Below are 15658 nucleotides of genomic sequence, written 5' to 3'. Positions count from 1 at the left end.
AATTTATCACAAGCAAAGACTACAGCTAACAATTCTTTTTCAGTAGTAGCATAATTTCTTTGAGCAGCATCAAGAGTCTTGCTAGCATAATGAATAACATTTAATTTTTTATCTACTCGCTGTCCAAGAACAAATACCACAAAGAAAATCACTAGCATCACACATAATTTCAAAAGGTAAATTCCAATCAGGAGGTTCAACTATAGGAGCAGTTGTTAAGGCTTTCTTTAGAGTTTCAAAAGCTTCCTTACAATCATCATCAAAAACAAAAGGTACATCTTTTTGAAGAAGATTAGTAAGAGGCTTTGAAATCTTGGAGAAATCTTTAATAAATCTCCTATAAAACCCAGCATGACCAAGAACACTACGAATACCTTTGACATCCCTCGGATAGGGCATCTTCTCAATAGCTTCAACTTTAGCTCTATCAACTTCAATACCTCTCTCAGAAATTTTATGTCCCAATACAATTCCTTCATTAACCATAAAGTGGCATTTCTCCCAATTAAGAACAAGGTTAGTTTCTTCACATCTCTGCAAAACTTTATCAAGATTTCGCAAGCAACTATCAAAAGAATTCCCGTAGACAGAAAAATCATCCATGAATACTTCCACAATACTCTCACAAAAGCCATGAAAAATAGCAGACATGCATCTTTGAAAAGTAGCAGGAGCATTACATAAACCAAAAGGCATACGTCTATAAGCATAAGTTCCATAGGGACAAGTAAAGGTGGTTTTCTCTTGATCTTTAGCTTTAACAGCAATTTGTGAAAATCCAGAATAACCATCAAGAAAGCAAAAATGAGTATTTTTAGACAATCTTTCTAGCATTTGATCAATAAATGGTAAAGGGTAATGATCTTTCTTAGTAACTTTATTAACTTTTCGAAAATCAATGCACATTCTATACCCTACAACTACTCTTTGAGGAATGAGCTCATCATTATCATTAGGCACAACAGTCATACCTCCTTTCTTGGGAACGCAGTGCGCATGACTAACCCATCTACTATCAGCAATAGGATATATAATACCAGCTTCAAGAAGTCGTAATACCTCATTCCTTACCACTTCCTTCATCTTTGGAATTAGACGACGCTGAGGTTCAACAACAGGCTTCGCATCATCTTCCATATTAATGGTGTGTTGGCAAATAGAAGGAGAAATCCCCTTCAAGTCATCAAGAGTATAGCCAATAGCACCTCGGTGTTTCTTCAATATTTGCAATAATCTTTCTTCTTCAAACTCTGTAAGCTTAGAACTAATAATAACAGGATATATCTTCTTATCATCAATATGAGCATATTTAAGATTATCAGGTAAAGGCTTTAAATCAAAAACAGGATCTTCCTTTGGTGGCGGTGTTGTACCCAAATCTTCCACCGATAAATCATGCTTGAGAATAGGTTGGCGAAGAAAAATATCCTCAAGATCCTCTCTTTCTTTCCTAAAAACTTCACTCTCGCTATCCTCCAAATGTTGCTGCAAAGGATTGTTAGGAACAAGAACAATAGATGCACACTGCTCCATTTTAAAATCATTACTAGGCAAATCAGCTTTATAAGGAGTTTTAGTAAATTTAGAGAAGTTAAACTCATAAGATTCACCAGCAAATTTAGTCAAAATTTTCTCTTTCTTGCAATCTATAATAGCTCCACAGGTATTTAGAAAAGGTCTACCAAAAATGATAGGACAATAATCACTAGCAGCAGAACCAAGTACCAAAAAGTCAGCAGGATATTTAATCTTACCACATAGAACTTCCACATCTCGAACAATACCAATTGGTAAAATAGTTTCTCTATTAGCCAGCTGAATAACCACATCAATATCTTCAAGTTCACAAGAATCAATTTCGTGCATAATCTCCGTGTAAAGCTCATACGGAATAGCACTAACACTTGCACCAATATCACATAATCCATAATAGCAATGATCACCAATTTTAACAGATAGCATAGGAACACTAGCTTGTTTGGGTTTATTAGGATGTGAAACAATATTAGAAGCATCTTCACAGAAAATAATATGACCATCCTCCACATTTTCAGTCACAAGATCTTTAACTATTGCAACAGCAGGTTCAACTTTTATTTGTTCTTCAGGTTCTCTAGGTTTCTTTTCACTTTTATGAACCGCACTATTTATAACAGAGTACTCTTTCATTTTAGCAGGAAAAGGAGTTTTTTCAATATAAGCTTCAGGAATAACGCGATCAGCAGTTTCAACTACAACACACTTATTAATAGATGAATCAATTTTATCTTTATACGGTTCATGATACTTATCAAAATTCTTCTTAGGCAATTCATAATGAGAGGCAAAAGCTTTATAAAGGTTTGCAGCAACTTGAGAATCAAGACCATATGTAGCACTAATATTACGAAATGTATCAGTATCCATAAAAGCTTCAATGCATTTATAATCATAAATTATACCTGATTCTCTATCTTTGTCGTTCTCCCATCCTTCAGTATTTTCTTGGATCCGATCAAGAAGGTACCTTTTAAACTCTTCTTTGTTGCGTGTAAATGATCCAGAACAAGAAGTATCCAGCAACGTCTTGTCTTGAAAAGAAAGTCTTGCATAGAAATTATCAATAATAATATTACCAGGAAGCTCATGAATGGGGCATTTCAGCATTAAAGACTTCAATCTCCCCCAAGCTTGGGCAATACTCTCTCCATCATGAGGCCAGAAATTATATATGCGGTTCCGATCTTTGTGAATTTCACTTGGAGGATAAAATTTGGAATAGAATAAAGGCACAATGTCCTCCCAGTCAAGAGAATCACCATTCTTCAGCAATTTATACCAATGCGCCGCTTTACCAGACAGCGATATAGAGAATAGCTTCTTCCTAACTTCATTCATAGCAATACCTGCACATTTGAATAACCCGCATAATTCATGCAAAAACAATAAATGATCACCAGGATGGACAGTTCCATCCCCTTCATAGCGGTTATCCATAACATGTTCAATAATTTTCGTAGGTATTTTATATGGTATTACTTCCTCACCTGGCGCCTCATCCACTACCGTTGCAGTAGTAGTAGATTTCCCAAATAGAAATTGAAGAGAAGATCTCTCCATAATGACTTATAGCAAGAAAGTAAATAAAATCAGCACAAACAAGAAAGTTTTCCTTACCAATTCCACTTACCAATAGCGCTTCACTCCCCGGCAACGGCGCCAGAAAATAGTCTTGATGACCCACAAGTATAGGGGGTGTATCGTAGTATCTTCGATAAGTAAGAATGTCAATCCCAACGAGGAGCAGAAGGTGTTGACAAGCAGTTTCGATGAAGGTTTCACTGTAAATGCTCACAGACAAGTATTCAGGGGGTTTTGATGTAACAGATGAAATAAGTACGAGTAAGTAAAATGCGCGAGAAATAATTGCAGCGAGTGGCCCAATCCTTTTTAGCACAAAGGACAAGCCGGTTTGTTTACTTATAATGACCAAACGTTCTCGAGGACACACGGGATTTTAGTCTAGTGCTTTCGCTACATACAGCTGATTAATCTTCATTGTTTTGATAAGTGTTGTGTGGGTGAACCTATGCTAATGTACCGCCCTTCCTAGGACTAATACATACTTGTGATTATACCCCTTGCAAGCATCCGCAACTACAAGAAAGTAATTAAGATAAATCTAACCACAGCCTTAAACTCTGAGATCCTGCGATCCCTCCTGCATCGATATACCAATGGGGGTTTAGGTTTCTGTCACTCCGGCAACCCCGCAATTGGCAAACGAGTACAAGATGCATTCCCCTAGGCCCATAAATGGTGAAGTGTCGTGTAGTCGACGTTCACACGACACCACTAGAAGAATAACACCACAACTTAAATATCATAACATTGAATATTACTCAACCATAGTTCACTACTAACATTTAGACTTCACCCATGTCCTCAAGAACTAAACGAACTACTCACGAGGCATCATATGGAACATGATCAGAGGTGATATGATGATGAATAACAATCTGAACATAAACTTGGTTCAATGGTTTCACTCAATAGCATCAACAACAAGTATGAATAGATACCGGGAGAGTTTCCCCTATCAAACAATCAAGATCAAACCCAAATTGCTACGGCGGTGACGAGGTGCTGCGGAGGAGATGGCGGTGATGATGGTGGAGATGATGATGATGGTGATGGAGATGATGTCCAGCTCGATGGCGGTGACGATGGCGTCGATTTCCCCCTCCGGGAGGGAATTTCCCCGGCGGATTCCTGCCCGCCGGAGAGCTCTTTTCTCTCTGGTGTTCTCCGCCCCGCAGAGGCGGCTGTAACCTTTCGCGAGGATTCCTCTGTGGCTTAGGTCTTCGGGACGAAGGGTTTGGCGAAGAAAAGGAGGCGAAAGGGGTCGTGGGCCCCTCACACCACATGGCGGCGCGGCCAGGGCCTGGGCCGCGCCGCCCTAGGGTGTGGGCCCACCCTGGCTCCTCCTGGCTCCTCCTTCTGGCTTCCTTCGTCATCTTGAAAAATAGGATTTTTGGTATAATTTCCTTCCACAGTCGATCTTCCGAAATATTGCGTTCTGACGGTGCTTTTTCCAGCAGAATCCTGGCTCCGGTGTTCGATCCTCCAATAATGATGAAACATGCAAAATAGATGAAATAACATAAGTATTGTGTTCCAATATGAAATATATCAATGAATAACAGCAAATTATGATATAAAATAGTGATGCAATTTGGACGTATCAGGCTGCTGCACACCCCGCGCGCCCACCGGGTTACTAACTGGGCCGCAGCCCAACATCAGGTAAGCCGTTTTTTCTTTTTCGTTTCTTTTTGTTTTCTGTTGTTTGATTTCTTTTTTAAAAGATTTTTTAAAAATCTGAACATTTGTAAAAATTAAATATTTTTCAAATTAAAAAGAAATCACTTTTTTAGAAAAATCTAAACATTTTCAGATTTGAACATTTTTAAATTTGAACAAAAAAGTATTTTTTTCTATAAACAATTTCCGAATTGAACATTTCTGAATTAGAACAAATTTTATAGTTGAACAGTTTTCGAATCTGAACGATTTTCATATTATTATAATTTTCGAATTTGAACAAATTTCATATTTGAACAGTTTTCAAATTTGAATGTTGTTTGAATTTGAGTGGTTTTCAAATTTAAACATTTTTTGAATTTAAACATTTTCTCAAGTTGAACAATTTTAAAAAATTTAAATTTTCGAATCTGAAAAATATAACCAAAACCGAAAACCGAAAAAAGAAAAGAAACAGAAAAGAAAAAAAGAAAATGAAAAAACTAACTGGTACAGGCTAAACATACACAAGTAGGCCTGGCCCGTACCCGACCAGGGGGCGTGCGGTGGGCGGTGGCTCGGTGACCACCGCCTCGCCCCCCCTCTCCGTGGCGCCGCTTGCCCCTCGCCTGCGTCCCCTCTCCCTCCTCCACGCGCCGCCGCCGCCCGCCCTCGACCGCTCCTCTTTCCCTTCCTCTCCGCCTTCTCCTCTTCCTCCATAGACAACAAACTACAGCCCCAAGTCCCCGGGGATTACCCCAGACCGAGTCAGACTCGAGCAGCGCCCCAGGCTCTGCGGCGGGAGGACAAGAAGATAATCGAGCGCGCGCAGCCCGATTGGAAACGCGGCGCCTTGCTCTCCGCTCTCACGCCCACGCAGGCCGCCACCGTGTCGGCGGAGACCTCGCACCCGGGCCCCATTCCTGCTCTTCCTCGCGTGGAAGCATTCCCACAAACACCTTCCGGACACCTTCGTCACGCTCGCCATTCGCCTTCTGGATACCCGCAAGTACCCGAGCCCTGCTGGAGATGACGGGGACCATGGATGATCTGGATACGCTCACCCGCGGAGGGGCCAAGATGGTCTCGCGGCGTATGGCACCCTGCTGATCCAGCTGAGCACCCTCGGCTGAGTTCATGGACAGGTACGACCGCCTGCTCAGACAAATCTTCAAGCCGAATTTGCTTGTCTACAGAATCGTCATCAACGCATTGTGCAATGATGGTAATGTTAGGGACGCACAGCACAGTCAGTCATGGATAAGGTGTCTGAGTCCGGGATGAAGCCCGACGCTTTCACCTACACGTCAACGTCTCTCGGGTGTTGCAGTAGCAGTTGCTTGGATTCATTCAGCACTTGAGATTTTCAGTGGAATGGATAAAGATGAGCGCGAGCCAAACGGCGCAGCATACTCAGCCATGATCAATGGGTTCGTTCTGAAATAGTGGGAAGGTGAACGAGGCATTTGATTTCAGTACCGAAATGACACGGCATGGTGTTCTGCCAACAGCTTTCACCGGATGGCAAGAGATGGCGTGCTCTCTAATACAGTGACATATAAAGCTTTGATCATTGTTCTGGTGGAGGCTAGGAAATTGGATTGTGCACTCATCGTTTATAATGTGATGCAGAGACATGGCTGTTTACCCAACACCAGGCTATATAAATGAAAGGATCAAGGGCTAGTGTAAAACTTGTGATACTGACAAAGCAATGGCAATGCTGATGGCTGATGACTGATATGTTTGAGGGCAGACCTACAGCTACACTTGTGACATGCAACACCATCATCAAAGCATACTGTGAATCGGGGAATACTAGTGCTTCTCTTAGGATTCTAGACCTTATGAAGGCTAACCCGTGTGAGCCTGATGAGTGGTCTTACACTGAATTGAACTATGGTTTTTGCAAGAAAAGCAAAATGGAATCGGCTTCTCGATTGTCCAGTGAATTGGTGGATCATGGGTTATGCCCAAATGTAGTTACCTACACTACACTGATAAGCGGATGCTGCCACGTCTTTGGCCCTTAATGTTGAACAGGATGGTTGAACATAGATGTTACCTAATTTGCATACTTACAGTTCTCTTATCCAACCTATGGGTCAAGAAGGCAAGATAGAGGAAGCTGAGGAATTGTTTTCAGATTTAGTGAGGCAAGGGCTTACTCCAGATGAAGTTACTTTTATCAAGTAACTTCATCTTGATATATCCAAACCAGGAGAAGTGGGAGATGCATTGCTATTGAATTCAGCAGAAGTGGGAGATGGTTTGCACTTTGCACAGATGAGCAAGCATGGTTGGTCAGGGTTTATATCCAAACCAGGAGGCATATAATTATTTTATTATGTCACTATTGAGAACTCTGTAAGTTGACCTGGCTATGAGCGTATTCAGGTATATGTCTGCTCAATGTCATGAACTCCATCTTGTTTGGTTATAGAGCACTAGTATGGTCTTTATGCCAATTCCGCAGAAGGAAAGGAGCCCAATTTATTTTTCATCACATGCTATTGAGGACTTCAAATCCTAACAATATTGCATGGGCTGTTCTCATTGATGGACTGCTTTGGGGGGCTGGTACAAAGATGTGTGCATGGAATTTCTCCGCATCATGGAAAAAAATCAAAAGCCTAGAAGTATTGAAAGAGTAGCTAGAATGACTTGGCTCATGGAAAACTTGTTGGCATATTGTTCTGCGATGACTTGGCTCATGGAAAACTTGTGGCATACAGCGAGAATATAAATCCGGAACATGTTTAGCCCCACAACCAACAACAGTGTCCAGGGTGCTTGAAGCTGTTGTGATTCCATTGTTCCATATCTTGGTACTAGGACTGGTAACACCTCTCTGCGGGAGGCTTTGGACCACCATAATCTTCCAGATGTGACCAATTGACCTGCTTCTGTTTGGTATTCCTCAGGGCTATGTATTTCCATGGCTTACATGTTGCGTTTCCAGTAAGATCAAGGAATGCTTATGTGCAGCAAGGTTCATACCCAATTAATCTGTTTTACACGTCAAATATTCCCATTACTGACCTCTATTCACATCTTGGGTACAAACTTCGATTCCAGTGCCTTTGTTCTAAATCTTTTGATGTATGTACAAGTGCTAACATGGTTTATTGCTACTGCAGCTTCTCTACAGGAATTGCAGTGAAATTTTCCTGGTTAACCTTTTGGGTAGATGAATGAATAGAGTAATCTGGCCATTCTGATCCTGTTGATTGTCTTTCTTATCAAGGTGAATGGTCAATGTCTGTTACATAAGTAACTATGTGTTATGGTCGTGCTTGTGGTTTCTTTCCTCCTTCTCAGCTCCCTGTTGTTAATAATACTAGCCTGAACATGTTGGAAACCATGCTGGTTGGCTGACATTCTCGCACATTCCATTCCATGCAATATTCTTCGTGGTCTCCATGCTGTCAGTTTGTCCTCTCAAAGACATGTATTGAAGTTCTGGTTCATCGGCTAAGGATGTTTCCAAACAGTTTAAGGTAAACATAGTTTACATACACATGTGGCTCTTTGGATTATAAGATCATAACTATTTCCTTCAAACAAGCGGAAGTTGAGTTTCTTACATCTTCTTATTTTTCTGCATATGTTTCACTGTAATCTGTTCAGAACTCGCAACACCGTAATCCAAATAATATTTTCCCTCTCTTATACGTAGGGGTGAACTTGAGAGCCATAGTAAATACCAAGTAACCAACATCACCAAAAATAGGGCCAGTTCTTTGCTTCATTTGTAGTTTGCAAGAAGAAACCTTGATAACAATAATAACAAAAGAACATATGTGTCTAGTGTAAACACAGAATCAAAAAAACAAATAGTGAAAGGCAACACAAAGGTAATGTGCAATATACCTTGCCTACTGCTCAGCCTCTTGTCCTTTTGAGACTTCCTCCCTTATATGTAGCATTAGTAATTTCCTCTGCAATCGTAGAAGAAAAAAACGAATTGCATGAAGAGCATTTTCAGAATTTCGCAAACAATTATATTATATTTCGTGGAGATCTAAATCTACAATAACCTGGAAGCCTAACATAATTGGATAAAACCATGTGACCACTTATACGGATTTTACTCCATTGTTGATAAGCTATCTACTTAGCCGTCCTCCTGTCATACAATTTATTGTACCCTGATCCTTATTGATGTTTTTCTGAATAAAATAGAAACGATTAAATATGACTGTCACCCCGTGCAATCATGTCAACTTTCCAGACAGTAATTCTCATGTTAAAATGAATATGTTATGGCACATGGAGGTAAGTCCGTTTCTTGGTTCTTCAGAAGTAAATAATCCAACCCGCCAAAGCATAACAGAGTATAAAGCATAAGGGCCTGGCATCTATCATCATGCTCGTCCCCTAGATGCTTTGGAAGCATCGCAACGACTGTGTGTTCAATGGAGCCCAACCCTCCATCAGCACCGTCGTCAACAACATCAAGGAGGAAGCCACTCTTTGGGCAAGGGCAGGAGCCCAAGGGCTACACATGATCTTACCCCAGACATGGGATGTACACTAGCTCACCCTGTTTTTCTTTCCCCAACTGTGTTGTATCGCCTCTTAGGGGCCATGTAACCGTAAATCTTCTATCTTTTCAATGAAATGAAACGCAAAGGCTTTTTGCGTTTTCTCGAAAAAAAAAACTATGCGTGAATGGCAAGTTTTAAACACAACTAGAGGAAAATATTACCTGACCTGCATCTATTGGAATTTGGAAGAAAACACCAGGAAAGGAAAGAACATATTATCCTCTAGGGAATAGCATCCCCTCTGCTGCTTTTCTTCGTACTCAATTAATTTCTGAAACATGAGAATAGAAGCTTTAGTAGCAGGAGAAGGGATCCCGCAAGCGCTGCACGCCTCCCGCCCTATCCCGGTGGAATAGCATCCCCTCTGCTGCTTTTCTTCGTACTCAATTAACAACGTTTGAACGCCGAAAGGTATTTTCTTATATCCCGCTATTGTGGATCGATGATTTACAATTTTAACTCCACATGCGATGGTTTTAAAGCAAGCATGAGAAAACCAATGGAAATTAACAAATATCCCTAAAACCATGACCAAGATGAGACAACAAAATCTAGCAAGAAAAAGATCATGTACTCCTTCCTATTCATATTACTTGTCGCTGATATGGATATATCTAGAAATAAAATGTGTCTAGATACATCCATATTAGCGTCTAGATCGGAGGAAGTAACATATTTAATTCACACCTAAATAGCATGCTAAGCCTGTACATGTTCCAGGGCAAGAAAATCACTTCAGAGTTGCAATGATATAGGTGAGAGTTGAAACTAATACTCTATATCTTCCAGTACAATAATGTTGCACTGTCAATTTTCAAATCACTGAAGCACTAACATTCTGAAAAACATTTCCAGCCTAACCGATTTCAATTTTAACACGATATTACTTTACATCCATGTTAAAGTTATTTCACCTTACAAATTATTGTCCAGTTTTGCACCTAGATTGTAGCAGCAGTAGCACCCATTTTAGAAATAAAGGTGTAAAGTATAGTACCGCCTTTCAAAACTCATATCTGATCATACTGCCTCAATAAGTTCAGAATGAATTTTCCAACCATGTAAACAAACAACCAACTGATGACAATGCATGTAAAAATGCATAATAGAGTACTGAACAAAAGCAACATTCATTTGCTTAATTAAATGCTTGATTTTGCTACTGCATTGACATACATACGAATAAATAGAATCAGTAGAATTCCAAAACTTCCTCTAATGTGGGTATGGATCTCAGGTCAGTAGTCCTATCTATTTTAAATTAGGCTGCTCACGGCAGTAGCAAACTGTCATTAAAAACAATAAGGGGAAATGTTAACTGATCCTTATGTTAAAATGAATTTGGTATGGCACATGAAGGCCATGACAAACAGAGGATACATTAAAAAACACCTGAGCATGCTTCAGTAGAATAGACCAGCTAATACACACAAAAATTAGAGATAATTTCTCGCACATCCTGTCACCACCTCGGCATCGCCCTGCTCCTCCTCCTACGCCGCCAGCCACCGGCCCCATAGGGCGCACTCTGCTGCTGCTGGCCATGGAAGCACGTGGCTGTGATGGCGGCACGCGGACCTGCTGAATTGGAGAGAGAAGAGGAGGTGGCGACAGCAGCAGGAGGAAGACGACGGAGGTGCGGGCTCCGCTGGTGGCGCGACGGGATTGGAGAATATGACGGCAACTAGGGTTGAGGGGATTGGGTTGGAAGCAGCGGGAGGATATTCCTGACCGGAGAATCCTAGCGTACTGGCGTGTGTGGCTAGCACTTCCGAAATGTGTTAACAGGTATAAGAACGACTTGCCACTAATGGACGGCCGGGATGCGCTGTAACTGCTCGATCGGACGGTCCAAAATTGCAAATCGCCGGGGATGCCTGTCGGGGTGGCACCGTTTACATCTTTAGATTCACCTTTCTGCCAGCCAAATATATCTATTTCGCTTTCAACAACAACTTCCAACAGGGTGAATGTTTCTTTTTAACAATTTGTTCCCACAGGCCATCTCTCGTCTCTAACTTCCACCACCACTTCACCAAAAGGCTAATATTATGCTTTCTTAGGTCCTTTACCCCAAGACCATCCTTAGCTTTAGATTTACATATTCTCCTCCACTTCACCATATAGTACATTCTTTTACTTCTATTCTGCCAGAAGAAATGCCTCATATGCTTAGTCAATTTTTCAATAGAAGTTTTATTCATGAGAAACATATACTCCCTCTGATTCATATTACTTGCCACTAGTATGAATGTACCGAGAACTAAAATGTGTCTAGATACATCTATATTTGTGGCAACTAATATGGATCGGATCCCAGTCAAGCAAGATTGTAGCAAGGTCAATCTTCCACCAGAAGTTGCACTATCACATATCCATGCTGCAAGTTTCTTTATCATCTTAGCATCCACAAAATCCCGCTCGACATTTTTCAAATTAGCAAAAGTAACCGGCACCCCTAGATATTTCACTGGCAGGGTACCAACTTGACAGTTAAACATACTGGCATAAACAGCATTCGCCTCATTATCCGCATTAACTACAAACACCTTACTTTTCATAAAATTTATCTTGAGTCCCGACATCAACTCAAACACATAAAGCAGTAACTTCACATTGATAGCTTTCTCGGGATAATGTTCAAAACATAGAATTGTATCGTCGGTATATTGTAGAATCGCCACACTATTAGGAATCAAATCAGCAACCAAACCTATGAATAAACTTTTTTTTAGCGTCCAACACCATTTTTGTTAAACACTCACCAGCCATATTAAAAAGCATTGGCGACAACGGATCTCCTTGTCTGATCCCTTTAGCATTCTGAAAATACGGCCCCATCTCATCATTAAGTTTCACAGAGACTATCCCATTATGCAAAATCTGACGCAACCAACTACACCAGCCATCAGAAAACCCCTCACTTTATGACATTGAAGCAAAAAAGTCTTAACTTTATCGTAGGCCTTTTCAAAATCTAGTTTCAACACCACCCCAACTTTTTTCTTTACATGTGTATGTGTATGATGAATAATCTCATGCAAAGCCATAATACCATCTGATATGAACGCATTTTTCTGTACACTGAAAAGTTTGGGAGCAAAGGGATCAAGCCTTAAAGATAAAGTTTTCGTGATCAACTTATAAATGCATCTTAGCAAACAAATGGGACGTAGCTGTTGAATTTTATTGGCCTCATTGATCTTAGGAAGCAAGGTAATAACAACATAGTTTACTCTACCCACATCCAGTTGACCAGCATGAATTTATCGAACAAGTGCATTATATCAGGCATCACTATCTCCCAGCAGTGTTGGAAGAACTCAATAGGGATATTATCGTGTCCCGGCGCTTTATTTAATTTCATAGAAAAAGGAGCATTCTTAACTTCTTCCACCGTAAAAGGCCTTGCTAACTTTATATTGTCATCTCTACCATTCGTAGCTACTGATTAGTCAAGCAGGATACGACTCCTACAAAAAGAAAAAAGAAGGATATGGCTACAAATGTTAAATTTGCTGATATATTGCCTGTATTGGTTTTGCACGTCCATAACCACTGCCTCTCCATTTTGGCAATTCTGCAGGAATAACAAACTGTTATGCAAGGTCACTGTGAGTCAGAAAGTGAACAGATACATCATTGCTGTTGCTCCATTTGGTCGAGTGTGCATCGGCTGATTGACCATTGCCTAGCTGATTTGATGGAAGCAATTAGTTCAGAAACGGATATACTGCTCGCTGTTGCAGCGTAAACCGATATTTTGAGTCTAGAAAGAAAGGGCAACCAAGCTTGTTTTGGGCTATTATTGTTTCAGTTCTAGAGTTTAAGTCGGTTTGGAGCGAAACTTGTAGCAGAATATGCATGTGTTTCAACACCAGGATGGTGGTATGCGCCATGCCCAGTTGCAGCCATGGCCTGTCATTCGTCCCTGATCGAACAACAATCAAGAGTGAAAAATCTATATTTCCACCAGATTATCATGTGTGAGGTTACTGAGTTCCCAGCTGTGGTCAAGGTTGCACAATTCGTAGTTGCTACGCACAAGATATGTGCTCTATGTTCAATTTGTGCACAGACGGCTGGTGTGCGACGCAATGTATAACTAGATTTTGTTGAAACTGAACAGAAAGGGAGTCGAGATCTTGGTCACTCTAGTTTTCCGGTGATCGGTTGGAAAGATAAAATCTCAAGAGTGCTGTCACTGTTCAACCCCAAGAAAAGAATAGATGGGCAGAGTATTAGTGAAGAGTGCTGACAGTGGAGGGAGCCCGGTTTGTAAAAGATTTCTCTCCGTAGTCGGCTTCTGCCTAGTTGGGGCCATTTATTTACTCTCACCACCACCGTAAGCTTTTGAGGGCTCCAAGGCACATGAGTTCCAAAGAGTGAGCAGTACATTGAACACTGGAACTAGCCCGACTGTCCCTGCATTGTTGTACTACCATCGGCATGCACTAGCCTTTTCAGTTCAGTTCTGCCTAGCTTGACTGACTGACTGCACACGAACACACGCACGGTTAATTACGAGCGGGTGGGGATACTCGTGATCTGCATTGAAAGAGTCTGTGAACTTCTGAAGTTCTGAACTTGTACCGTGGTCCTTCTGCGTCTCTGTTCAGTCCAATATTAAGCATACGATGAGGCAGGAAAAGGGAAGGGAGGAATGATGAACGCTGCAGCAATGCACGCTCTCACTGAAATCTCTCTGCCGCGCCGCCATTGGCCGAACCACGGCGGGCGTCACGTGGCGCACTGGCGCTGCTCCTGAGACCTGCCACGTACCGCTTCATCAGACGCCTTGTTTGTTTCGACACCGGTCAATATCTAGGAGGAGTAGTAGTGCTGGCGCAAGAGACACGATAACGACGAACAGAGCTAGGCCACATGATTCGAGGATTCTATGCGCGAGAAATAGTTACATTATCTACTCCCTGATCCATATCAAGTGTCATTGTTGTACTAAATCAGCGATCAAATGGAGCATATGTTTTCACCGAGTGTTGTATATGCTTTGGCTACTGAAGTCAAGCGGGATCACACTGAAATTCCACTTCTAGTGTTGTACTTTGAAGATGTTTTTCATTGAGTGCTTTACATGTTTTCATTATGTTATTTCTAGTACAAATTTTGAACTAGAAGCCACAAAACGGAACTAGTAGAAGGGAGATTTTGCAGGGATCCCACTTGCATCTCTAACTTCAGCACGGTTGAGCTTGATTGTTCGTGTTCTATTTTTTGTATGCCAATGTGTTGCACAGTATACGAATCTTTCCACCTTTTGAACTTCTGGTTCCTATTCTTGAAAATTGATGAGATCACGGTTTGGGCACGCCATATTGAATACCATCGCCAGTTGAACTGGCCACTTCGATCGCACGCACTGTCCGTGATCTACTTCTGTTTCTGACAAAGAGCCAGCACATTCTTAAAGTGTCGTGCCAGTACTGGTAGGCCGTGCGTGATGCATGTGATGTCTCTCCTCGATCGCCATACCACTGCAGGTTAAGCATGCGAGCATATATAGTTAACAAGATGTTAATCTAAATAATGCATGTGATATCTTCTCATCATATTGCAGGTTAAAAATGCACATATCTAGTCTAAATAATGTCCGTGTACAGATGTGTCTTTCTCATCTTTTATTTTCTCTCTACATGAGATGTATAGTCCAAGCTTCTGGAAGTAGGTGTATTTTTTCGATAAGGTGGAAGTAGGTGTATATATACTCTGTAGTGTCTCTGTTACTTTGAGATAGTCACTCTGGTTTTCACAAATTTTGGCAGTCGTTAATGTGTATTCTTCCAAATACTAATATAATATTGATATACAAAAATACCGCGTGTAAACTTTACTCAAAATGTACTTCTGTAACTAGCGTTGTGTTTCTATCTGTCCACATTAGTCTATTGGTATTCTAGTCAGCCAGTGATTGAAGTTGTGTTCTGAGGGATGTGTCAACATCGACCATCTACTAGGCATGCTATAATTAACAAGGATGCCCCTTGAAGATTCAGGTAGAGTCGTCGTAAGTATGTAGGAGACCTCAAAGTAACCCCACGAAGTAAGTAGTACTGCAAATAAGTCCGGAGCTTACAAGCCGTACAAAATAACGAAAGAACGGCAGGGACGCCATACATACGTAGAATATGATTACAGATGAAGCGAGGTGTCAACGTCTACATCACCCCTATAGCCTGAACTCTGCATTCTGGGCACGTCACCCCACGGGCTCGCCGCCGTCGCCGCCACGGGCTGCGACACCTGGACGGCGCCTCCGTGCCCGCTGTACCCCGCCGCGCCGTGCAGAGGCCTCGACGGCCGCACCA

General features: G+C 41.4%; 1 long non-coding RNA gene across 1 annotated transcript; it reads left to right on the top strand.

Moving 5' to 3' along the window:
• Positions 1-5987: 5987 nt before the first annotated feature.
• On the top strand, positions 5988-14325 carry LOC127297100 (uncharacterized). Its single transcript, XR_007848882.2, has 3 exons — positions 5988-7841; positions 7923-8282; positions 12919-14325. It is a non-coding gene; the product is annotated as an uncharacterized lncRNA (long non-coding RNA).
• The last annotated feature ends 1333 nt before the right edge of the window (positions 14326-15658 follow it).

This window comes from Lolium perenne, chromosome 4 (assembly GCF_019359855.2).
Source record: "Lolium perenne isolate Kyuss_39 chromosome 4, Kyuss_2.0, whole genome shotgun sequence".
In the NCBI taxonomy this organism is placed as follows: Eukaryota; Viridiplantae; Streptophyta; class Magnoliopsida; order Poales; family Poaceae; genus Lolium; species Lolium perenne.
This window is presented reverse-complemented; position numbering and strand designations above follow the sequence as displayed.